Consider the following 25,551-nt stretch of genomic DNA (forward strand, 5'->3'; position numbering starts at 1 on the left):
GGCAGTTGAGGTTAAGTGACTTGCCCAGGGTCATACAGCTAGTGCCAAGTGTTTGGTCTGAGGCCGGATTTGAACTCAGGTCCTCCCGACTTCAGGGCTAATGCTCTATCCACTGCACCACCTAGTTGCCCCTAATGGAGAATTTTAAATACCAGGTCAAGGACTTTGTATTTTATCCTAGGGGCATTAGAGAGCTACTGAAGATTTTTAAGTAGGAGAATGACATAGTCAGAACTGTGTTTTAGAAATATCAACTTTGCAGCTATGTGGAAATTGGATTGGAAAGGGTTTGAGAAACTGGAAACCATGAGAAACATGAAGAGGATACTACATTGGTCTAGATGTGAGGTGATAAGGGCCTGCATTATTGTAGAATCTGTTTGAGTGAAAAGAAGAACATAGATGCTAGAAAGGTTGTGGAGGTAGAGTTGACAAGATATGGCAATAGATAGGAAAACAGGGATGAATGAAAGAAAAGAGAAAATTAGATGGTTGCCGCTTTGTGAACCTGAATGAGTGATAGGATAATGGTGATATTTTTTCTTTCTTTTTTTTTTGGCAGATTATATATAATATAATAAGGTTTAGGATATGTTAAGTTTGCATATGTCTTCTGTATACCTTCTTGTGAAACTGCTTAACTGGTAACTTGGGGACATCACTACTTGTTGGCTAGATTATGTCCTACACTTCTCTGTAGAGGCAATGAGGTTGCCCAGTGGTTAGAACACTGGGCCTGGAGTCAGGAAGATCTGAGTTCCAACCCAGCCTCAGGCATTTACTAGCTGTGTGACTTTGGACAAATCATTTAACCTCCATCTGCCTCAGTTTCTCCAACTGGAAAATGGGGGTCCCAATAGCACCTACCTCCCAGGATTGTTATGAGGATCAGATGAGATAATATTTATAGAACACTTAGCACAATGTCTGGCATGTAGTAGGGACTTAAAGGCTTCTTGGCTTGTCTTGACTTGAGAGGGTGAAAGAGGGACAAATCTAGCTTGCCATGAGCGTTCTAGATCAACATATGCAGCACATATATGCTTTTATAGGCCTTTCAGGATCCCTTATTTCATAATACAGCAGCTCTACAGGAATAGCTTTTTCAAAGTTCAGAAATATGACAGGCAAAAGCACTGCAGTATATTTTGTTTAATAATATGCAAACATTCCTGAATATACTTGAGATCTCCTATATAGGAATATATTCTTGCGGTTACATAATCAAAACTCATGGCTGCCTTAATAAGTCTCTCATCTGGGCTGTAATTTTCCTTCTAATACAACATGGAAGAGTCCTCAGATTGCAGGCTACTAGCTAGATATAGGGAACTTCATTAAGAATCACTGGCTAAGATAGTTCCTTTACCCATCTGGTATTGAAACCCAATTTGGCATCCCATGCTTACGCTGCTAACTCTTACTTGTAGAGTATAACACTGTTTGGGGATGTCTTTGCACACAGTAAGTCCTTTACATTTGATGAATTAAATAAGTTTGCCATTAAATTATCCAAGTTTTGGCTCTGATCTGTGAGTGTAGAGAAGGCTAAGTTGACTTTCTATCTGCAGAAGCCTTTGTGGCAGACTTGGACTGCAGGGATGTCAAAGCTGTTCACACTGGTGCATTAGCTCATCTTCAGCTTTTGAACAAAGGGACCAGATCCTTAACCCTTAGTACTAATATAGGCATTGGCATGATAGTTTCAGTCAAATTAGCTCGCGTGGGAGTGGCACTAAGGGATAGTTCAAGTGCAGCAGAGACTTGTCTGCATAAAGAAATGGACTAATTCCATTGGTGTCCGTATAACCAGATGTGTTGCTGTGCTCTGATTAAAGCTGGACACAGTAACATAATGAGCAGCTCCTCAGTTAGAGGAGGAACTAGTAAGCCCAAAGGGATTTAACAGAAGAATAAAATCATATGTGTGTGTATGTATACACATATACATATATGCATACATGCATATGTATGTATGTTACGTAAGTTTAAATTGTATGTGTTTATATATACATATACATACACACACATACACATACACATACACACACACACACACACACACACACATAAACTAAATATTTAGCCAGGATCATTCATGCCCTCAGGCTTTTAATAAAAATAATGAGTATGACAATTCATATTTCTCTAGCTCTGAGCCATTACAAGGGGCTTTATTTCCTTTATCTCATTCTAGTTTTCTATATAGAAGAGACATGAGAGTTATTTTGCTTGGCCCCAGAGGGCAGAACTCTAGGACCAGTGGGTAGAACTTTCAGAGTGGCAGATATCAGCAAAATATAACCAAAAACTGCGTAACTATTAAAGTTTTCCAGAAATGGAATGGTCTGCCAAGGCAGGTAGTGGGTTCCCCTGCCCAAGAAATCTTAAGGCAAAATCTAGGTGTCAGGGTACTATAGCAATCATTCAATCAACCAGTATTTATTATGAGTGGACTATGTTCTGTGCAGTATTGTAACTACTTGGGCAACAAAGACCAAAGTAGAAATAGCCCCTGCCCTCAAGTAGCTTTTGTTCTGTTGGGAGAACTAGAGATAGGGATGGAACCTGTGATTTCTTTGGCATGGGAAACTCATGAATGAGGAAATTCCCTCCGCTGGTGTGGGTTGGCATCTTCTCTCCAATTTATCATCTTAGTGTCCTGTAGCAGTGAAAGATTAAATGACTTATCCAGGATCACACAATCTATGTGTGTTAGAAGAGGGAATTAAATCGAGCTGTTCTTTCTCTGAAGGCAACTCTTGCTCTCCATACATATGTGGATAGATTTGCACCTTCCATTTGGCACAGTAGATTGAGCACTGAGTCTGAAGTCAGCAAAACTTGAGCTCAAATATGACCTCAGAAACTAGCCACGTAACCTCGGGCAAGTCACAACTTCTTTTTGCCTCAGGTCGTCATCTGTAAAATGGGGATAATAATAGCACCTCCTTTACAGGGTTGTTGTGAAGATTAAATGAGATAATAATTGTAAAGCACTCGGCATAGTCCCTGCATATACTAAGCGCTATATAAATGTGTTGTTGTTGTTATAGGGACTTAGCAGCTAGAAGAATCAGGAAAGGCATTATATATAAGATAAGGGCATGAGCTGAATCTTAAAGGAAACTAGGGATTCAGGTCCTGTCTTTTCTACTAAAACACTATGCAAACTTGAGTAAATCACTTTCCCATTCTGGACTCCCATTTCTTTCTGTAAAATGAGAAACTGAGCTAGATGAGCTCCAAAGTAGTTTCCAGTTCTAATATGGTATGATTCTATGTGGCTAGTTGTATGGATTTCCAGCTAGGTAATCTGTCTCTGTGGATAGGGGTATGTCTGATCTAGGTGAGGGGGAGTGGGTACACATATGGGTAGATCTGGTTGGGGGTTGCTTAGGGATCAGACAGGCAACAAGCATTTATTAAGTGTTCACTGTGTGCAGGCACTGTGCCAAGTTCTGGGGATACAAATAAAAGCAAAAACCAAGATAGTCCCTACCCTCAAGGAGCTCACGTTCTAGTGGGGGAAGATAACACACAAGGGAGCCAAAAAAAAAAGAGGGGGAGTGGGAAGGGCCTATGCATGGAGGCATAGTGGTAAAATCCAAGGAGTCATAAGCACATCCCAAAGGGGAATGAAGTATGGCCAGCCTGGGTCCATCTGCAAAATGGAGGCCCTGGAGGAGCTCTCCAATGTGAATGTCACAAAAAAGCCTATAGCCCTAGGTAGCAGGGCCCATATCTGAATATTCTTTTTTTACACAATGATTAGACCAGTGCTACTACCCCCATTCAGACCTTAGTACAGGCTTTCGACTTTTAGATTTTGATTATGATGTCTCTTAGACCCCTGGAAGGATGATCTTTCTTTCCAGTACCTCAAAAATTATGCATTCAGAAATCCTTTCCAGGTCTAACATTTTGCATTTTGAGGTCCCGTACACTGCCAATAGTTTGCATTATCTTCCAGCTCCTAAGTTCTATGTTCTGAGGTCCCTTCTAGGTCTGATGACTTTTTCTATTTCCACAACATCTTTCATACATATCTTCTTCTCTCGAATCACAGCCTCTTATCACTTCTTCCACAGCCTGTTGTAATAGCCTACTCATGGACTTCCTTGCCTCAAGTCTCTCTCCTCCTTTAAATCCGTCTTCTACACAGTTGCCTGAGCGATTTTCCTGAAATGCAGGTCTTAACTAGGTCACTCCCCTACTTAATTAACTCCAGTGACTTCCTCTGTTTGGCATTTCAAGCCCTTTATAACTTGGCTTCTTTCTATCCTTTTAGTATTTTTATACTCTCTTCCATGCATTCTATGGTCCATCTGCCCTGGCCTTCCTGACACATAACTCTCCATTTCCTATCCATGCCGTTACTCTGGCTGTCCACCATGATTGGAATGGTCCCCCTCCTCACCTTTGCCTCTTATATTTGCTGACTTGCTTCAAGACTCAGCTGAAATACCACTTTCTCCAAAAGGCCTTCTCCTCTGAGTTTACTTTATATCTATTCTATGTGTATTTTGTATACATCTTATATCTATGTACGTATCGTCTTCTCCATTGGAATATAAGATCTGAGAGGTCGGGGATTGTTTTTCTTTGTATTCCTAGCATACAGGACAATGACCAAACACAGTAACCATTTAGTCAGTGGTTTTGATTGATTGATTGTTCAGAGGTCCTTTTAGCCACCATCATGTTTTATTCTGAAGTCTTTTCCATGTCTGGCATTCTGGGTTCCGAGGTTTCCTTTCAGATCTGACATTGTGTAATTCCCTTACTCTGTCCACAGGCTTGATGCTATAATTTCCCCTTTAGCCACAGTTCCTGCTGTGATTTTCCACCTCAGCTTTTCCTGGGCTTTATGGTCTGAGGTTACACAGCCTGCCTCCCCCACCTGCTTTACAAGAAACAAATGATAGGGTGAGCCAGGTTCTATTTTTTTAGGTATCAACTAAAATTCCTTTCCCTGGATTCCTTTCCAGAACTGATTTCCATGGCCCTTTATTCTAACTTAGGGCCTAGCTGACAGGCTGCTTGTGCATCTGAATGAGCCTGGGTAGTGAGCAGGCACAGGTGCTGCCATTACTCTGAAAGCCTTTTAAACTGTCTCAGTGATAAAGAAAGTGAGAACTCAGGAAGGGGAGTGCCTGTGACAACTGACATTGCATTCAACCAATATTAAAAGACAGGAACGTTTCTGATTTTGTATCAGAAACTCCTTCTTAACAAATGGAGAGGCTGGAGAGAAAAATATACACTAGCAGTCTATGGGAATTCTTGGAATATCAGATAATGCAGGGACCTTAGAACATAGAACACAGAATGGCAGAGTTGGAAGGAGACTCACGACCTGATGCTGAAGGTGCTTCATCAAACATTCATTCAATTCACAGACCTAGGAGGCACTTGAGGTACCTTATTCTTATCTTTGAACAAATATTTATTAAGTATGTCTTTTTCACAGAACTCTGTACTGAAGGATATAAAGATACAGATAATAAAAATATAAAGTTTAGATAAGGCATGTTTCCTGCCCTTAAAATCCTTATAATCTAGGAAGTGAGATAAAACATAGAATACTAGCCTTTGAGTCAGGAAGACCTGAGTTTGAATTCTGCCTCAGACACAATTTGTGTGAACCTGGATAACTCATTTGATCTCTGTTAGCCCCATTTTTCTCTTCTGTAAAATAACATCAACCTTGAAAAGTTATTGTGACAGTCAAATGAGATAGATCTCACACTGGGGTCAGAGCCAACATGATGGAATACAGAAAGTAACCCAGCTGAACTCTGCTAACATTCCCCTCCAAAGAATTTTAAAATAACTCCTCAAATCAAATTTAGAGTGGCAGACCCAACATTTTTCCAGTCTAAGACAACTTAGGAGGTCTGCAATATGTCTATGACATCTAGGTGGGAGCTGGCCCAGGGCAAAACAGCAGTACTAGTGGTGGGTCTTGGAAGCAGTTAAGACAGCAGCAGCTTCGGCAGCTCTCAGCTCAGAGATGGTGAGGAGGTCAGATAACTATTCAGAAAGAGATTATAGGGGACCTTGTACTGGCACTAGATGTAGCTTATGCTGATTGGCAGTTCTATTGCCCAAAAGCAGTTCTGGGTTGCAGTTCCAGGGTGGAGAGTCATGCTTGTGTTCCATCACAATAGAGCAAGAGCCCTGGTCCTAATTCTAAGGCAGAAAGGAATGCTCACACTTGTGGATGCAGAAGAGTAAGGGCCCTTCCTGGGTAAACACCAGGGACTAGACCAGGAGAGCAGGGACCACATCTTTCCCCAGATTGCACCACATTGGAAACACTGAAATTTTGCAGACACCTAGAACTAGCTCTGAAAACAGCAGCAAAAAAAGCCTAAAGTTTGGGACAGTGGCTCCCCAGGCCTAGGTGAGCAGAGCTCAACTTTAGCATGCAGTTCAAAGTCAAGAAATAGACTGGAAAAATGAGCAAACAAAAAAGAAGACTTTAACCATAAAAAGTGGCTACAGTGTCAGGGAAGACCAAGACACAATCTCAGAAGAAGAAAATAATGTGAAAACAGCTACGGGCAAAGCCTCAAAAAATGCTAATTGAATCTGAGCCCAATAAGAATTCCTGGAAGACTTAAAGAGAGAGGTGAGTGGTAAAGGAAAAATTGAGGAAAAAATGGGAGTAATGTAAGAAAATTATGAAAAGAGAACTAACATCTTGGTAAAAGAGGTACAAAAAAATACTGAAGAAAATAACACTTTAACAGAATAGGTCAAATGGTAAAAGAGCCACAAAAATTCACTGAAGAAAAAAACTCTTTAAAAATTAGTATGTGGTAAGTGGAAGTTAATGACTTTCTGAGACATCAAGAAATAATAAAACAAAGTCAAAAGAATAAAAAAATAGAAGAAAATGTGAAATCTCTTATCAGAAAAACCACTGACCTTGAAAATAGATCAAGGAGATATAATTTAAGAATTATAGGACTACCTGAAACCCATGATCAAAAAAGAGTGTAGCCATCATATTTCAAGAAATTATCAAGGAAAACTGTCCCAATATTTTAGATCCAGAGGGTAAAATAGAAATTTCAAGAATCTACAGATCATCCCATGAAAGAGATCCCAGAATGAAAACTCTCAGGATTATTATAGCCAAATTCCAGAGCTCCCAGGTCAAGGAGAAAATATTGCAAGCAGCAAAAAAAGAAACAATCCAAATATCATGTAGCTACAGTCAGGATCACACAAAATTTAGCTTCTCCTACATTAAAGGAGTAGAGGACTAGGAATATGGTATTCCAGAAGGCAAAGAAGCTAGAAATACAATGAAGAATAACCTACCCAGTAAAACTGAGTATAATACTTCAAGGGGTAAAATGGACATGCAATGAAAGAGAGGACTTTCAAGCATTCCCGATGAAAAGACCAGAGCAGAATAGAAAATTTGACATTTAAACAGAAGACTCAAGAGTAGCCTCAAAAGGTAGACTTTGAGTAGACTCAAAGGTAAACGTGAAAGAGTAATTATAAAGGACTCAATAAAAATGAAATTGTTCACATTTGTATAAGGGAAAATGATATATGTAACTCCTAAGAACTTCTCATTATTAAGGCAGTTAGAAGGAATCTATGTAAACAAAGGGTGGGAGTGTGAGTCAAACATGTTCAGATGATCTGTTCCCCTTCCCCCAAAAAAATGGAAGGTTGAGAAAGAGGAATGCACTAGAAGAGGAAAGGGAGAGGTAGAATAACGGGAAAGGGGGTGAAGGCAGGCAATGCTTAAACTTTACTCTCATCAGAATTGGGTCAAAAAGGGAAGAATATAGAGTTACACACAACTGGGTTTAGAAATCTATCTTACGTATTAGGGAAATAGTAGAGGAAGGGGATAACACATATCGGGGAAGAGGGTGAGAAAAAGAGACTGGATTAACGGAGGCAGTGGTTAGAAGCAAAACACACTTTTGAAGAGGGATGGGGGAGAGAGAGAGAGAGAGAGAGAGGAGAGAGAGAGAGAGAGAGAGAGAGAGAGAGAGAGAGAGAGAGAGAGAGAGAGAGAGAAAATGATAGAAGAAAATAAGATGGAGGGGAAAATACACAGTTAATAATCATAACTGTGAATGTGAATAAGATGAGGTCACCCCTAAATAACATAAGTGAATAGCAGAATGGATTAGAAACCAGACTACAAAAATGTTTATAAGAGACACACTTGAAACAGAATGACACATGGAGAGTTAAAATAAAAAGCAAGAGCAGACTCTGTTATACTTCAGATAATAAAAAAAAGCTAGAATAGCAATCATGATCTCAGTCAAAGGAAAAGCAAAAATAGATCTAATTAAAAGAGATAATCAGGGAAACCACATTTTGCCAAGAGATACCACAGACAATGAAGTAATATTAAAAAAAAATTTATAGCAAATTTCTCTTATTTCTCAAATATATAGGGAACTAAGTCAATTTTATTAAAAAAAAATAGCCATTCCTCAATTGATCAAAGGATATAAACAGGCAGTTTTCAGAAGATATCAAATCTATCCATAGCCATATGAAAAAATGCTCTGAATTACTATTGACTAGAGAAATGCAAATTAAAACAACACTGTAGTACTACCTTATATGTATCAGAAATGACAAATGCTGGAGCGGATGAGGGAAAATAGGTACATTAATAAACATTTGGTTGAACTGTGAGCTAATCCAGCCATTCTGGAGAAAAATTTGGAACTATGCTGAAAGGACTATAAAACTATGAATACCCTTTCACTCAGCTATTCCACTACTAGGTCTGTACTCCAAAAAGATAAAGGAAAAAGGAAAATGATGTGTACAAAAATATTCATAGCAGCTCTTTTTGTGATGGCAAAGAATTGGAAATTGAGGAGATACTCATCAATTGAGGAATTAATGAACAAATTGTGGTACATGATTGTGATGGAGTACTATTATGCTATAAGAAATGATGGGAGGGGGTGGTTTCAGAAAAAAAAATATAGCAAGAAGTATATGAACTGATGCAAAGTGAAGTGAGAAGAACCAAGAGATTATTCTACACAGTAACATCAATGTTGTAATTATGATCAACTGTGAAAGACTTGACTACTCTGATCAATACAGTGATCCAAAACAGTTCCAAGGGATTTGTAATGAAAACCTGTTATCCACCTCCAGAGACAGAACTCGTGAACTTTGAGTGTAAATTGAAATATAATTTTCTACTTTCTTTTGCTTTTTTTGTGATATACAAACATGTTTTGTATGATTTCACATGTATAATTGATACATATTGCTTGCCTTCTCAATGAGTGTGGGAGGGAGAGAATTTGAAACTCAAAGTTTAAAAAGAATATTAAAAATAAATAATAAAAATTTTAAAAGAAAAAAGAATCAAACGAGATAACATATGTAAAGTATTTTGCAACGCGCTATGTCAATGGTATTATTTTTAATAATAGTATAATGAGAGGCATAAAGTAATATTCAGTTCAAATCAATGGGCACTTACTTTCACCTGCAATAGAGGAAGGATCTCAGGCCAAGTTTCTTGGAGGATGGTACACTTGAAACAGAGATCTTGAAGGAAGTTAAGAACATCACTACTCTCTCCTGGTTTTCCTCCTACTTATCTGACCACTCCTTCTCTGTCTCCTTTGCTGGATCCTCCTCCAGACCATGCCCTTTAACTGTAAGTGTCCCTCAGGATTTGGTCCTGGATCCTCTTCTCTTCTCCCTCTATACTACTTCAATTGGTAATCTCATCAGTTACCATGGGGTTAATTACCATCTTTATGCTGATGATCCTCAAAGCTACCTTTCCTGCCACAAACTCTCTCCTAATCTTCAATTTTATATCTCCAACTACCTTTTAGATATCTCAAATTGGATGTCCAGTAGAAATCTTGAACTCAATTGTGTCCAAAACAGAAATAATTATCTTTCCTCCTAAACCCTCCCCCAACATCTTCCATATTGCTGTAAAGGACAACACCATCCTCCCAATCTCTTAGGCTACCTAGGAGTCATCCTGGACTCTTCATTATCTCTGAGCCTCCATATCCAAGCTGTTTACAAGGCCTGCTGATTTCATTTTTGTAACATCCCTCAAATATGCCCCTTTCTCTGCTCTGACACAGTCATCACTCTAGTGTAGATCCTCGTCACCTAACATCTTGATTACTGCAATAGCCTGCCAGTGGTTCTACCTGCCTCAACACACTCCACTCAATTCTCCATTCAGCTACAAAATGATTTTCCTAAAATATAGGCCTGATCATGTCACCCACTACTCAGTTGACTCCAGTGGCTTCCTATGGCCTTCAGGATCAAATACAAAATACTCTGTTTGGCATTCAAAGCCCTTCATAACCTAGCCCTCTTCTATTTTTCCAGTCTTCTTACACTTTACTCACTGACACATGCTTTTTCATCCAGGGTCACTGGCCTCCCGGCTGTTACACAAACAAGACACTCCATATCTTGGCTGTCCCCCATGCCTAGCATGTTCTCCCTTATTTATTCAATTATTGACCTCCCTGATTTTTTTTTTTTTTGAACTCTTTTTTTCTATTAATTTATTTTGATTTATCAGCAATCACTTCCATATGATTTGAGTTGAAAATTTTTCTCCCCCTTCCTCCCCCCACACCCTCCCCAAGACGGCAGACAATCTGACATAGGCTTTACATTTACATTTCCATTAAACATATTTTCACATTAGTGAAGTTGTAAATAAAAATTCAAACCAATAGGAGGAACCATCATAAAGATGAAACAAAACTCAACAGAAGGTAAAAATAAGTGATAGCGATTCTACTTCCATAGTTCTTTCTTTGGATGTGGACAGCATTTTCCATCCCGAGGCCTCTGGAGATGTCTTAGATCCTCGTAATGCTGAGAAGGGTTCAGTTTAACAATCTTAGTCATTGCATAACGTGGCTGTTATTGTGTACAAAGTCCTCTTGGCTCTGCTCACTTCACTCAGCATCAGACCATATAAGTCTTTCCAGGTTTTTCTGAAGTCAGCCTGTTCATCATTTCTTATAGCACAGTAGTATTCCATTACATTCATATACCACAACTTGCTCAGCCATTCCCCAATTGATGGGCATCCTCTCAATTTCCAATTCTTTGCCACCACAAAAAGAGCTGCTATGAATATTTTTGTACATGTGGGTCCTTTTCCCATTTGTTTGATCTCTTTGGGATATAGCCCTAGAAGTGCTATTGCTGGATCAAAGGGTATGCACATTTTTGTAGCCCTTTGGGCATAGTTCCAAATTGTTCTCCAAAATGGTTGGATCATTTCACAACTCCACCAACAATGTATTAGTGTTCCAATTTTCCCACATCCTCCAACATTTATCATTTTCCTGTTTTGTCATGTTGGCCAATCTGATAGGTGTGATGTGGTACCTCAGAGTTGTTTTGATTTGCATTTCTCTAATCAATAATGATTTAGAGCATTTTTTCATATGACTATAGATGGCTTTAATTTCTTCATCTGAGAACTGTCTGTTCATATCCTTTGACCATTTATCAATTGGGGAATGGCTTGTGTTCTTATAAATTTGTCTTAATTCTCTATATATTTTAGAAATGAGGCCTTTATCAGAGAGACTGGTTGTAAAAATTCTTTCCCAATTTTCTACCTTCCTTCTAATCTTAGTTGCATTGGCTTTGTTTGTGCAAAAACTTTTCAATTTAATGTAATCAAAATTATCCATTTTGCTTTTCATAATGTTCTCTATCTCCTGTTTGGTCATGAATTCTTCTGTTCTCCATAGATCTGATAGGTAAACTATTCCTTGTTCTCCCAGTTTACTTATGGTATCAGTCTTTATATCTAAGTCCTGAACCCATTTTGACTTTATTTTGGTATATGGTGTGAGATTTGGGTCTATGCCTAGTTTCTGCCATACTCTTTTCCAGTTTTCCCAGCAGTTTTTTTCAAAGAGTGGGTTCTTATCCCAGAAGCTGGGGTCTTTGGGTTTATCAAATAATAGATTACTATAGTCATTGACTACTGTGTCTTGCATATTTAACCTATTCCACTGATCCACCTCCCTATTTCTTAGCCAGTACCAAGCAGTTTTGATGATTGCTGCTTTATAATACAATTTAAGATCTGGAATTGCTAGGCCACCTTCCCCTGCATTTCTTTTCATTAGTTCCTTTGATATTCTGGACCTTTTGTTTTTCCAAATGAATCTTGTTATTATTTTTTCTAACTCTATAAAATAATTTTTTGGTAGTTTGATTGGTATGGCACTGAATAAGTAAATTAGCTTAGGTAGGATTGTCATTTTTATTATATTAGCTCACCTACCCATGAGCAACTGATGTTTTTCCAATTATTTAGATCTGATTTTATTTGTGTGAAAAGTGTTTTGTAATTGTGTTCATAGAGTTCCTGGGTTTGTTTCAGGAGGTAGACTCCTAAATATTTTATAATGTCTACAGTAAGTTTAAATGGGATTTCTCTTTCTATCTCTTGCTGTTGGGCTTTGTTGGTAATATATAGAAATGCTGATGATTTCTGTGGGTTTATTTTATAGCCTGCAACTTTGCTAAAGTTGTTGATTATTTCAAGTAGTTTTTTACTTGATTCTCTAGGATTCTCTAAGTATATCATCATGTCATCTGCAAACAGTGATAGCTTTGTTTCTTCTTTTCCTATTCTAATGCCTTCAATTTCTTTTTCTTCTCTTATTGCTAAAGCTAAGATTTCCAGTACAATATTGAATAACAGTGGTGATAATGGACATCCTTGTTTCACCCCCGATCTTATTGGAAATGCTTCTAGCCTGTCCCCATTACATATAATGCTTGCTGAAGTTTTAGATATATGCTATTTATTATTTTAAGGAAGACTCCATTTATACCTATGCTTTCTAGTGTTTTTAATAGGAATGGGTGTTGTACTTTATCGAAAGCTTTTTCTGCTTCTATTGAGATGATCACCTGATTTCTTTTAAGTCCCCCCAAAAATCTGTCTTCTATAGGATGTTTACACCTCTCAATTCTAATGCCTTCTCTCTTTTAATTATTTCCTATTTATCTTGTATACCTTGCATTGTATATATTTGTTTGTGTTGTCTCCCTCATTAGATTGTAAACTTCTTGAGGGCAGGAACTGTCTTTTGCCTCTTCACATATCCCCAGCACTTAGCGCAGTGCCTGGCACATAGTAGATATTTAATAAATGTTTATTGAATTGAATTGAATTGAATACTGGTCAAAGAGCATTCTAAATGGAGAGAATAGCATGAGCAAAATAACATGGAGTCAGGAAGTGGAGAAACAGTGGAGGACAATGACTCATCAAGCCTGACTAGAGCATAGAGTATGTGGAGAAGGGCATGTTGTGATATAAGGTTGGGAAGGTAGGATGGAACAAGATTTTGAAGGTTCTTGAATGTCAATTTAAGGAGTTTGGACTTTATCCTGTCATCAATGGGGAACTTCTTACAGTGTTTGAACAGAGTAATGACCTGAGATTTATGCATTAGGAAGATTAATTTGGCAATCTGTGCAGGATGGATTAGATGGGAGTGAAGAGAGTCCAGGTGACCAGTTAGGAGGCTGTTATAATGATTACAATGAGGAGTGATGAGAGCTGAAACAATGAAAATAAAATAACAACCATTATTATTATAACAATCATCAAAATGTCTATAGTACATATGACTTGCTAAGTTATTGACTCACAACAGCCCTAGGAAGTAGTGAGTACAAGTATTATGAACATTTTCCAGATGGTGAGCTCCCCTAGATGCCTCCGTTTGCATATGATGTCACAAATACCTTCACCTCGCTACCTATTTATTCTGCAGTCTCTTCCCATCTGGTTTTTTTAAGCCCACTGATCTAATCAGGTTGTTTTTTAAAAGGTCACCCTAATCCCTGCACTAGAAATCCTTGTCCTCCTAGTCCTCATCTTTCTCTTCTCTCTAACTTTGGTTGCTGTTGACTTCCCCTTCCTTTTGAACATTCTTTCGTCCTCTGGATACTATTGACTTCCCCTTCCTTTCAAACATTTTCTCCTCCTTTGGTTTCCTAGATCTTATATTGTTCATCTCCTTCTCTCCACTATAGTTTAGGCCAGGGGTGAGGAACCTGTGGCCGTGAGGTCACATGTGGTCCTCTAAGTCCTCAAGTGTGGCCATTTGACTGGATCCAAACAATCCAATTTGTTCTGTGAAGTTTGGATTCAGTCAAAGGGCCCACTTGAGGACCTAGAGGACCACATGTGGCCTTGAGGCCATCATCACATGTCATCTAAACTCTTGTAATAACTTACTTGATCACCTCCCTCCAGGCTCTCCCCTCTCTAATTTATCCTTCATTACTGCCAAAATAATCTTCCTAAGGCACAGGCCTGACCTTATCCCTTCTGGACTTAAACAAAAAAAAATCTTCAGTTGTTCCGTATTATCTCTAGGATAAAATGTAATCTCCTTAGCCTAACACAAGACCTTCCACAGTTTCACTCCAGCCTACCTTTACAGTCTTATTTCACCTGGCTCCCCTTCAATCTCTCAACATTCCAGCCAGATTGAACAACTAAACAGCTAACTATTCCTCAAACTTGACATGCTGTTTCTGGCTTCCATGATTTCACACAAGGAGTAATACTTCATGCCCAAAACACAATCCCATCTCCTGTCAGCTTTTCAGAATCCTTACCTTTGTTCTCAGCTTAACTAAGGCTCTAGCTTCTCTGTGAAGCCTTCCTTGATTACCCACCATCACAGGCCACACTTGTGATGTCCTACCACTGCTCCCACTTTTAGAGTATTTATGTGATTTCTCCTTAGTGCCCTTCACTGCTTACCTTGTGCTGTATGTACGTATGGATGTGTGTATGTGTTTTATTCTCTCAGTAGAATGCTAGTTCTTTGTGGGCAGAGAGTTTTATTTTTGTTTGTGTTCCCCCACAACCTGGCATAATGTATTGCATATACTAGGCACTTCAAATGTTTGTTGACTGAATGAATGGTTCCCTTTCTCCTTCTCTGTCATTCTTGGCTCCTCTTCCTGACATGTGGGCATTCCCCAAGTTTCTGTTTTCAGCTATCTTTTCATTCTTTCTATATGCTCTCCTTTGGCAATCTTACTTGTTCCAACTGCTTCAACTACCACTTCTATACTGATGACTCTCTAGTCTATACTTTTTTATCTGATTCCAGACCCATACATCCAACTGCCTAAAGGATACCTCCCCCTAGATGTCTCACTAGCACCTTAAATTCAATAAATTCAACCCTGAGCTTATTATCTTTCCCCTTAAACCTGCTCCTTTTTCTAACTAACTTTCTCCATCAGTGATACTACAATTCACACAGTCTACCATGATTCAAATTTGGCTTTTCTTTCCTCATTCCCCACATCCAATTAGTTGTCAATTCTTTTGATTTCTACGTCTATAATCATCTCTTTTACATCCTTTACCTCTCTTCTGTTCCAGTTGTTACCACCTTAGTAGAGACCTTTATATCACTACCATCCTGGGTTTTAAAAAATAGGTTGCTAATTAGTTTTTTTTAGCCTGTAGACTCTTCCTTTCTAATCCTTCTTTTATACTTCTACCAGAAAAAAAAACATTCTTAAACACACGTATATCTGATCATTTTACTCTTCCATTCAAAACTTTTAAATAGCTCCTTTTGCCTGTTGAGTAAAGTGAAGATTCCTTAGAATTCTCAGAATTAAAGGTCCTTCATAATCACCCTATGTTTCCTGCCTATCTCGTGAAATCCTCTCCATATACTCTGCACAACACCTGGACTAAGCCCCTGTGCTTTCCCCTCATTTGACCTGTTCTTGGAATAGTCTCTCCCACTCCTCCATTCCCTGTTAAAACCTTACCCATACCTCAGCTCAAACGTAGCCTCCTTGACATCTTCTCTTACCCTTGGTAATTAATAAAGATCATTCATATCAACTCTTTTTAGTACTTCTATGATGCAATTATGTACCATTCTATACTGTAATTATTTGTCTATATGCCATTTCCCACAACTAAGTTGCGAGTTTCAAGAGGGCAGGAACCATCCCTTACTTCCAATTTAACATTATCTTTTCTCTTCCCTCACTATTCACATAGGCAGTTATCAAATCTCATTTCCACCTCTCCCTCATATTATCATTCTCCCTCATATTATCATTCATCCCTAATATTTCCATCTCTGCTCCCTAGTATCTTTCATACCTGTTTCCCCTTTTTCACTCTCAATGCCACCAGTAGATTCACATATAATAGACATTTAATAAATGTTTGTTTAACTGATAGAATCAAGTCAAGCTTTCCATTCATGGAAATGGTCTTTGGCCTGGAATGACATTATTAATCTTTTCTGTTTCTTACATAATACCCCTTTCATATGAAAACTTTGCACAAGTCAGCTCCAGGCTGTTGTTACTCTCTGTTGGCACCTGTCAATTAAGCCACAGCTTCCCTATTCCCTCTGCTGACAGCCTGGAGTAAGGGCAGATGCAGCCTGCAGCTTGCAACCTGAGCCCATCCATTAGCACAAGAAGGGAAGAAGAGAGACAGGAGCAGTCCAAATAGATGTTCTGGCTTTCACATCCCAGATCCAAAACTAGAAACAATCTTTTAACTTTCCAGGGTAGAAAGGGAACTCTTTTATATGATCCTGGTTGGTTTCCAAAGGTGAGCAATCCTGGGAATGGGATAGACCCAGCCCATCCTCCCCCCACCCCCTTCTATTGTCATCTCAGGAACCTGTTTTGCTTAAAGATATACTAATATGGTAATGTTTATAATTACCTAGATGGGACCTGAAAGGTAACCTAAGCCAACCCCTTTAATCACTTCTCTTATAATTAATATATAATATTCTTCTATTGAGGAACTATACTTTTTATTAGTGTGGGCATTTGACCCTATGACAGATCACAGTCCTTCCAGAGCCCAAGTCTCTTCACTTTCAGCCAAGTGATATTTTTTTTTACCACTCCAAGAATTTTTTTAGGTACATTGCCTCAATCTTGCTAGGGCTAAGTGCCAAGGGAGCTTTATGACAGACTGGCTGATGGTAGAACCTCAAAGTCAGGGTCTGGACTTCAGACTTGCTAGATATCCCTTTGTGAGTTGCTGTATCCCAAGACCAGTTCTCTTGTAACGAGCTCATCCAAACTTAGCTAGGCTAGTACTCATTAGGACACATGCATAGATAGACCATTCGGCTGAGCCTTTCCTGCTTGGTGAAGCCTGTCCAAGGTAGTACTCCGCGATAAAGGAGGACCCTGGTAGACGAATGATGTCATATTGTTAAATTGGCAACGTTCAACAATGTGATCCTGGCTTTTGTGCTGTTCAGAACACTAAGACATCCATTATCTCATTTGATCTTTCCAGTCAGAGGATGGGAGAGAGGGAAGAAGTAAGTATGGCAAAGATTAATGTTCTTATTTTTGGATGAAGAAACTGAGGAGGCTCAGAGAGGGAAATTGACTTACTCTGGACCAGGAATCGAGGAGAACTGAGTTCTCACCTGAGCTTTGTCTCTTAACTCTTTATGTGATCTCAAACAAATCCCTCCTACTTTCTGGGCCTCAGTTTCCTCACCTAGAAAGCTATGGGATCATTCTGAATGGATGGCTTTTAAGGTCTCTCCTAGACCAGCATTCCATGGTTTTTTTTTTTTTTGGTTTTGTTTTTAATACAGGACTTGTGATTTTTTTGTTTCATAACAGTCCTCTGTGAGGAACCCTCTCTTTTGAAGCAGATCAACATCTGCTCTGCAATTTATAGTTTATGAAAGTTGCCTGTGGTCAATTAAAGATTAAATGACTTGGTTCTATTATCACCATCTTATAGAGACGGAATGTAAGGCTAAAAATGGGTAGCTTGCCCAAGGTCACACAGCTAGCTAGCTAGAGGCAGACGAAAGACCAGACCTGGCCCCTCCTGACTCTTAAAGACTGTACCATGCATTCAGTCCATCGGCCAATAAACATTTGTTAGGCACCTACACTGTGCCAGACACCATGTTGGGACTACATTGCCTCTGTCTTCCTAGAGATTGAGTGCCAAAGGAATTTGCTGACAGGTTGCTATGGACAAATCCTCAAAGTCAGGCTTTCTCCTTCAAAGTTTTCTTAGTCCTTTTACTTAAGGAAGTCCCACACAAGAGAATATTCCTGCCTCTTAGAGCCTGAGAAAACAACACTTCACACTCTACTGGGGGTGTTTCTGTTTCCTGTCCCTGCTAAAACAAAGAATTGTGGAGTGTGTGAAAAGTCTGAAAATCAAACAAATCTGTGAGAAGGAATGTGGTAAGCAGGTCACAGGGGGACAGCAGACCTTAGGAAAACCACTCAGAGCTAGTATTCAGGGGTTTGGGGACAGTATAAAAATGAAGCTGATTTACCAATTAACTTGTATTTCATAAATCAGCTCAGAACCTCACTGTAAAGCATTTTTACCTATCACAAAGGGCCCAGCTATAGAAAGGCTTCCAGCAAGGGGGAGGCCTATGTATAACGAAAAGATCATTTAAGCTGGAGACTTGGATTGAGTCCTGACTTTAAAGATAGTATATTGTAATGCCTTTGAGCCAATCACTTCTTTTCTGAGAGCCTTAGTTTTCTCATCTATAGAAGAGAGAGAGGGAGAAGCAGTATGATGTACTGGATAAAAAATGTACAGAAAGCTGGGGATGGCCTGAGTTCAAGTAATCTCTCTAGCACATGCTGGCTATATGACCATGGTGAACTTATTAAACCTCTCATTGTCCTGGGCCAAGGGTGAGGAACCTGTGGCCTCGAGGCCACATATGGCCCCCTAGGTCCTCAGTGTGGCCCTTTGACTGAATCCAAACTTCAGTTCAGTTCAGTTCAGTTGCAGAGTAGATGTAGGTCTACATTGGTGAAGGAGTTTTCTCACTGGGAGTCCCCTATACATAGATCCAGTAAAAATAAATAAATAAAAATGAGGATGTTAAAATAGAAGTCACTAAAGCCCCTTTTATTACTGGCATTCTGTCTTATATGAGCCTTTCACTTCTAACATTGTATATTCTAAACATCATTTCTTCATCCATAAAAAAGGGCCAGTAATATTTTCATTATCTACCTCATAGAGGTTATTGTTAGAATCAATACAATTCAATATACATTTATTAAACACCCATTTTGTTCAATGCACCATACTTAGCATTGGGGTATGCCAAAATTAAAAAAAAAAAAGACATGGTCCCCACCCTCAGGGTTCTTATACTTTAATAGGAGTGGTTGGCAGTTTGTTAGTGATAACCCTGGCAAAGTGCTATGAAGATGTTGATGCACAGATCACTTTCTCCTGGGATTGTTTGGGGAGGTCTCATGGAGGAAAGGGGTCTTGGAGGAAATCTTTAAAATATGGGAGGTATTTCAGCAGACAAAGGGGGATGCTAGAGCCTATTTCAAGCCTTGAGTATGTTTTGAACTAAGACATTGAGGCAAGAAAAGGACTAGATAAGAACTAGGAAGCAGTAGTACTCCAATTTGGTTGAAATGTAAAATATAATAAGAAGGAATAGTAACAGATGAGAATGGTCATGTAACCTGAAACCATATTATGGAGGCCCTTTCAGGATCAGTAGTTTGAACTTTGTTCATTAGAGAGGCGTCATGATATAGCAAATGGAATCAGGAAGACCTGGATTTGTATCAAATCTCAGATGCTAGATGTGTGAATCTGGCTCTTTTGTCTAAAATGTGGGTTTTTCAACTTTGCCTCTGTTCTTTCAGGACCTGAGTGCCAATAGAGTCCTGGGGTTGATTGGTATGGCAAAATCCTCAGAGTCAAGGGACCATTTTTCAAAAATTTTTTAATCTACATTTGTGTAAAAGAGCCCCACAAGAAAATATCCCTGCTCATTTAACCTTAGAGCCTCAGTTTTTTCAACTGTTAAATGGACGTGCTAATAGGCCTTGCCTCACAGGGTTGTGGGATCAAATGATATTATAAATGTAAAGTGCTTAATAAACATGAACTATTAAACCGTAGAGAGCCACTGAAAGTTTTTGAGTAGGAGAGTGCTGTGATCATGGGCAAGCATAAAGATCACTTGGGGAGTAATGTGGGTTTAGTAAGATAATGTATGAAGTGCTTTGTAAACTTTAATATTGTTTCTGCAAGTCAAAAAACCTGTGATTCCATCAGCCAGCATGGATACTCCTTCCATTGAGACAGTTCTTTCCAGCCCTTTAACTACAGGTTGCTGAAGCCCCTCCCCCCCAACTCATTACCTTGTAACCTGACTTCTGGTCACAAGCTTCTCCAAATGTAGTGAGAAACATACTAGCTGTGTGATCTTTAGTAAGTCCCTGAACCTCTCTTTGAACCCAGGCAATTCTCCAAGGCATACATTACAGATCAGATGCTTTTCTGCATAGGAGGAGGCAGTTTCCTCCCTAGAAGCTCCCTACATTGGTGAAACATAGGTCTGTGCCACGTATGTTATTATTACTGTTATGTTCCCTGATCCCCATCCAGCTAAAAAATTCTAAGTTCTACGTTCTAAGATTCTCTCAAGCCCTGACTTTTCTATGGTTCTTCAAAATTGAGTCGATGACCTAAGAAAAATGAACTTGATGTGTTTAAAAATCTAGATTTGATATGAAAACATTTCATCCTGGCTTAGGCTGAAATGATCCTAAAAATACCATAGATCATATTATAATATTTTTAGGGGATTGTGTGCACTGCCAATATTCTTTTCACCTCATAAGACAGATCATGCATTTTGACAAATCTATATTTAACATGTTGGGGGGTGGGGGAAGAAAAATATAGGATGCATGCTTACTGGTGGAGAAATCCATATTTATGGAAATCTCAATGCAGGCAATTACAATTGGCATTTCAAGACACTTCCCATTGTCTGCCTCGAAAGGACAGTGTGTCCTCATTAGGAGGAAGCAGCAAATGGTTTGTGGGTGGAGAGAAGACAGCCATTTCCTCTAAGGGTGGCTACCCTCCCTAGGCAGAGGTCAGGGAAGGTTAGGGAGCCAACAGTTGTCTCCATTACCACCTGTGGGCTTGTGTATGCCTTTTAATAAGCAAACATCTTAGAAAACCATGGGTTTTATGCTGAGGCCACTGAAATTTCCCAGCATCTAGACAAAGAAAATTAAGTAGGGGGAGAGGGGAAATGATATATCTGCCTTTATATATTTGAAGTGCTGTCATATAGAAGAGGGGTTAAATTTGTTTGGCTTGGACCTAAACACCAGTACAGGGACCAGTTATAGATGTTATAGTGAGGTTATGTAAGCACAATGTAAGATAGAAGTCCTCAGCCATAGAAATTATGCAAATTTGAGATGGGTTGTCTTGTAAGGTGGTAAGTTCCTCACCAGAAAAGCTATTCCAAATCCTTCTCTTAAACCTCCCATACCTCCTGTTTCCCCCACCTTCTCAGCTGGGTTCCTTATTTCAACTTTCCTGAAAAAAAAAATTGAGGCCATTGGCTTTGCGCTCCATATTTCCCCCTTCCTTTCATCATAAAACCCCTTGTTATTATTTCCCAATCTTGCCTTCTTTGGCCCAGTATGGAATAGTGAGGTATCCCTTCTCCTTGCTAAGATAAAACCTCAGCATGTATTCTGAACCCAGTCTCCTCCTGTCTTTTCCATTGAATTGCTACCTTAATCATCTCCCTAGCCCCTTTCTCTTAAATCTTCAAACTTTTCCTATCTCCTGGTTCCTTCCCTACTGCCTTCAAAGATGATCGTCTCCCCCATCCTTAAAAAACTTCACTCCCTAGTCCATAATATATCTTCTAGCCAAACATTCTATATCTTTCCTCAGTTTCTCATCCAAGTTCCTAGGAAAAGCTTCTGTACTTATTGTCTTTATTTCCTCTCCTCTCTCACATTCTCATCACTCAACTGATAATGATTTCTGCAAAGTTATGAATGATCTCTCAGTAGCCAAATTTCTCAATTCTCATCCTTCTTGATTTCTACTTCATTTAACACTGTTGATCCCCTTTTCTGGATTCCTCTCTGGGGTTTGTGACATTACTTTCTTCTCTTTCTCCTTTTATCTATCTGCTTTCTCCTCCACCACATTTGCTGGCTCGTCATCCATATAATGCCCCTTAATTATGGATATTTCCCTAAGGTTCTTTCCTAGGCCCTCTTTTCTTTTTTTATATTCTTTCTCCAAATGACCTCATCAGCTCCCATGGGTTTAATTGTTATCTCTGTGCAAATGACTCACAGATACGTACAACCAAGTTCAGTCCCTTCCTTGAACTTCAGTTCAGTATTCCCAATTGCCTATTGGAGATTTCAATCTGGATATCCCACAGGTAACTCAGACTCAATATGTTCAGAAAGAATTCATTCTCTTTGCTCCCCAAACCACCTATCTTCCAAACTTTCCTATTTCTATTGAAGGCACCATCTCCCCAGTCTCCTAACAGGGTCATCCTAGAATAACATAATAACAGTGTTATCCTCCCACTCCCTCACTGCACATATCCAATCAGTTGCCAAATCTTGCCATTTCTACCTGCAAGACATCCAACCCCCTCTCACCATTCACACAAACACCACCCTAGTTAAAGCCCTCATTGCTTTTTGCCTGGATAATTGCAAGAAACTCCTAATTGGTCTTTTCATTATAATTATTGTCGTGCCACTTATGTGGGCTAATGCATATGAAGCAATCTTTAGCAATGGCACTTATGAGATGTGTTGATTAGCTTGGACTTTCCCCAAAACTGAAAGATGGGAGCCATGTATGTAAGATAAAAGTATCTGTGCTGTTCAGTCCTTATTCACTCATATTCTTTGTGACTCTTTGTGACTCTTTGTGACCCCATTTGGGGTTTTCTTGGCAAAGATTCTAGAGTGGTTTTACTTTTCCTTCTCCAACTCATTTTACAGATGAGGAAACTGAGACAAACAGGATTAAGTGACTTGCCCAAGGCCACACAACTAGTAATTGTATGAGGACAGATTTGAACTATCTTCCTGACTCCAGGTCTGGCACTCTATCCATTGTGCCACCTAGCCACCCAAAAGTATTTATACTTGCCTCTTCACTTCGAATAATGCTCTAAGGCAATGGTGTTAAACTTGAATAGAAACAGAGTCACTAAACCATACATAAGGATTCCTACAGGCCACTAATTGACTTAGAAAAACATATATTAATGTTATCTATGTTTTAATATATTTTTATTTATATTGCTAAATATTTCTTAAAATATTTATGTTGTTCAATATTATTTGACAAGTAAATTTATTTTGTAAAATATTTTACTTTAATCTGGCTTGGGCCATGCTTGAGAGTGCTGTGGGCCATGTGCAGCCCACGAGCCATGTGTTTAACACCTCTGCTTTGGGAATAATGCTGTTCCAGCTATAACATATGAAGGAAAACTCCATGTTTAGGATAACACTATGAAAGCCATAACTGTGTTCCGTAGCCTTGTCACGTCACAAAAGAGCCTTAGGAATTTTCTAGCTAAGACAAGGAAACTAAGCCTAGTTTCCTTTTGCACCAAAATGTGGAGCTGCTCCAAGATGCAACTTAACTAATCTCCCTCCCCAGCAAATAGAAGTTTGATCACTGGATTGGGATTTAAGAGAGACAACCATGGGTGACTTAGCTACTTACATAAGTGACTGGGACTTAGCTTTCATCGAAGAGTAGTGGAAAGAGCAGCATATTTGGAAACAGGAGACTTGGATAGGAGTCTCTGATACTGCCTATGATACTAGTTATGTGACCTTAGGCAAGTCACTTTACATGACTTACATATGATCACACAGCTAGTACATGTCAGGGTCAGGATTTCAACCCAGGTCTTCTGGTACATGTGAAGCTTATTTGTAAAATTTTAGAAGTTATGTAAACGTGATTATTAAGATTAGATAAATAAGACGTAGCCTCACCTCTGTGATGTTGCTCATATGTTGTTTCCATTCTTCAAATCTACTTCCAAGAAGCATTTCATGGGTATAACCCATGTGGACATTGAAATCATGATCTAGGCCTCACTAACGCTATGCTTCAAATCTTTAAACTGCTTAACCAAGTACATCAAATCTTTGGCTATAGGGACTTAAAATCCTCTCACTGATTTTCACACAATTGAGCTAAGACAGCTATGTAGATAGATGATAGATAGATATAGAGATACGTAGATATAGATGTAAGACAGAGATAGGGATGTATAGATATACAGAGATAACTAGATATATTTATAGATGTACAGACATATAAATGTATTTATATATATATATATATAATATGTGCTTATATGTGTGTATGTGTGTATATGTGTATATGTATGTATATATGTATGTATTTCCAAAAGACTCAGTAAGTGCATGCATTGCACACAAAAATCTCAAGTGTGATAAAAGCTAGACTTTTCCAGTCATCTTAGACTTTACACCCCCACTCCATGTACTATTTGATCTGGTGACCCTGTCCTCCTGGCATTGAACAAGACATTCCATCTCTCGACCTCAAACATTTTCACTGGCTGTCTTCCATGCCTACAATGCTTTTTCTCTTCATCTTTACCTCTTGGCTACTCCGGCTTTCTTCAAATCTCATCTTCTCCAGGACTTTCATGATTCCCCTTAAGTTTAGTGCCTTCTCTCTATTGCTTATTTCCAATTTATCCTGTCTATAGTTTGTTTGTATATAGCTAGATAACTCGGTGAATTAAGTGTGGGACCTGACATCAGAAAGACCTGAACTCAAATCCTGCCTCAAAAAATAACTAGCTGTATGATCCTGGGCAAGTCATTTAACCTCTGTCTGTCTTGTTTTTCTCATATTATCCTATAGGGATAATAATAGCACCAGTCTTCCAGTGTTATCATGAAGATGGAATGAGATCATATTTCTAAAATGTTTTACAAATCTTAAAGTACCATGTAAATGGTATTACAGAAATTATTTTTCTTCTCTTTTTTCTTCTTTTCTTTCTTCTTCCTCTCCTACTTATTATTAGTTGTTTACTGTCGTCTTTCCCGCTAAAATGCAAGCTCTTATTTTTTTAAATGTTATTTGGTAAAGAACTGTGTTTTGCCTTTCTTTGTATCCCCTGTGTTTAACATAGTTCCTGGCACGTAATAGGTGCTTAATAAATGTTTATTGACTCACTGACTCACTACTTAAGGAATGGATATAAAAGTAGATAATGTAACTGGTAGAACCACAAAGTATGACCTTCAAAATAAAATGCTTCTTTCTTCTTATGATGTCTATTTATAATTTGTTTCGATGTGGTCAAAGATATCATGGAAGTAGCTGGAGAACTTTCACAGCTCCAATTTGCATAATCTGTGATTTTGGATGACATCATTTTTCTGAGCTGCATTTTTTTCATCTCTTAAATGGGAATAATAACATTCACCTTCCCGAGGTTGTTTTAAAGATCAGATGAAATGACAAATAGGAAACACTTTTAAATCGTGACTATTTTAAGTAATATTAATGAGTTTGATAAAGGATATAAAATATTATATCCAAGGGATATCTCAACTTGAGTATTCTACAAATCTATGACCACT

At 38.7% G+C, this 25,551-nt stretch overlaps 1 protein-coding gene across 2 annotated transcripts in view; it reads left to right on the forward strand.

Moving 5' to 3' along the window:
* GRIA1 (glutamate ionotropic receptor AMPA type subunit 1) overlaps window positions 1-25,551 on the forward strand; it is a 347,675-nt gene that overhangs the window by 135,482 nt on the left and 186,642 nt on the right. The window lies entirely within an intron of this gene.

Source organism: Phascolarctos cinereus, unplaced genomic scaffold (genome assembly GCF_003287225.1).
Source record: "Phascolarctos cinereus isolate Bilbo 61053 unplaced genomic scaffold, phaCin_HiC Scaffold_2;HRSCAF=192, whole genome shotgun sequence".
NCBI lineage: Eukaryota > Metazoa > Chordata > Mammalia > Diprotodontia > Phascolarctidae > Phascolarctos > Phascolarctos cinereus.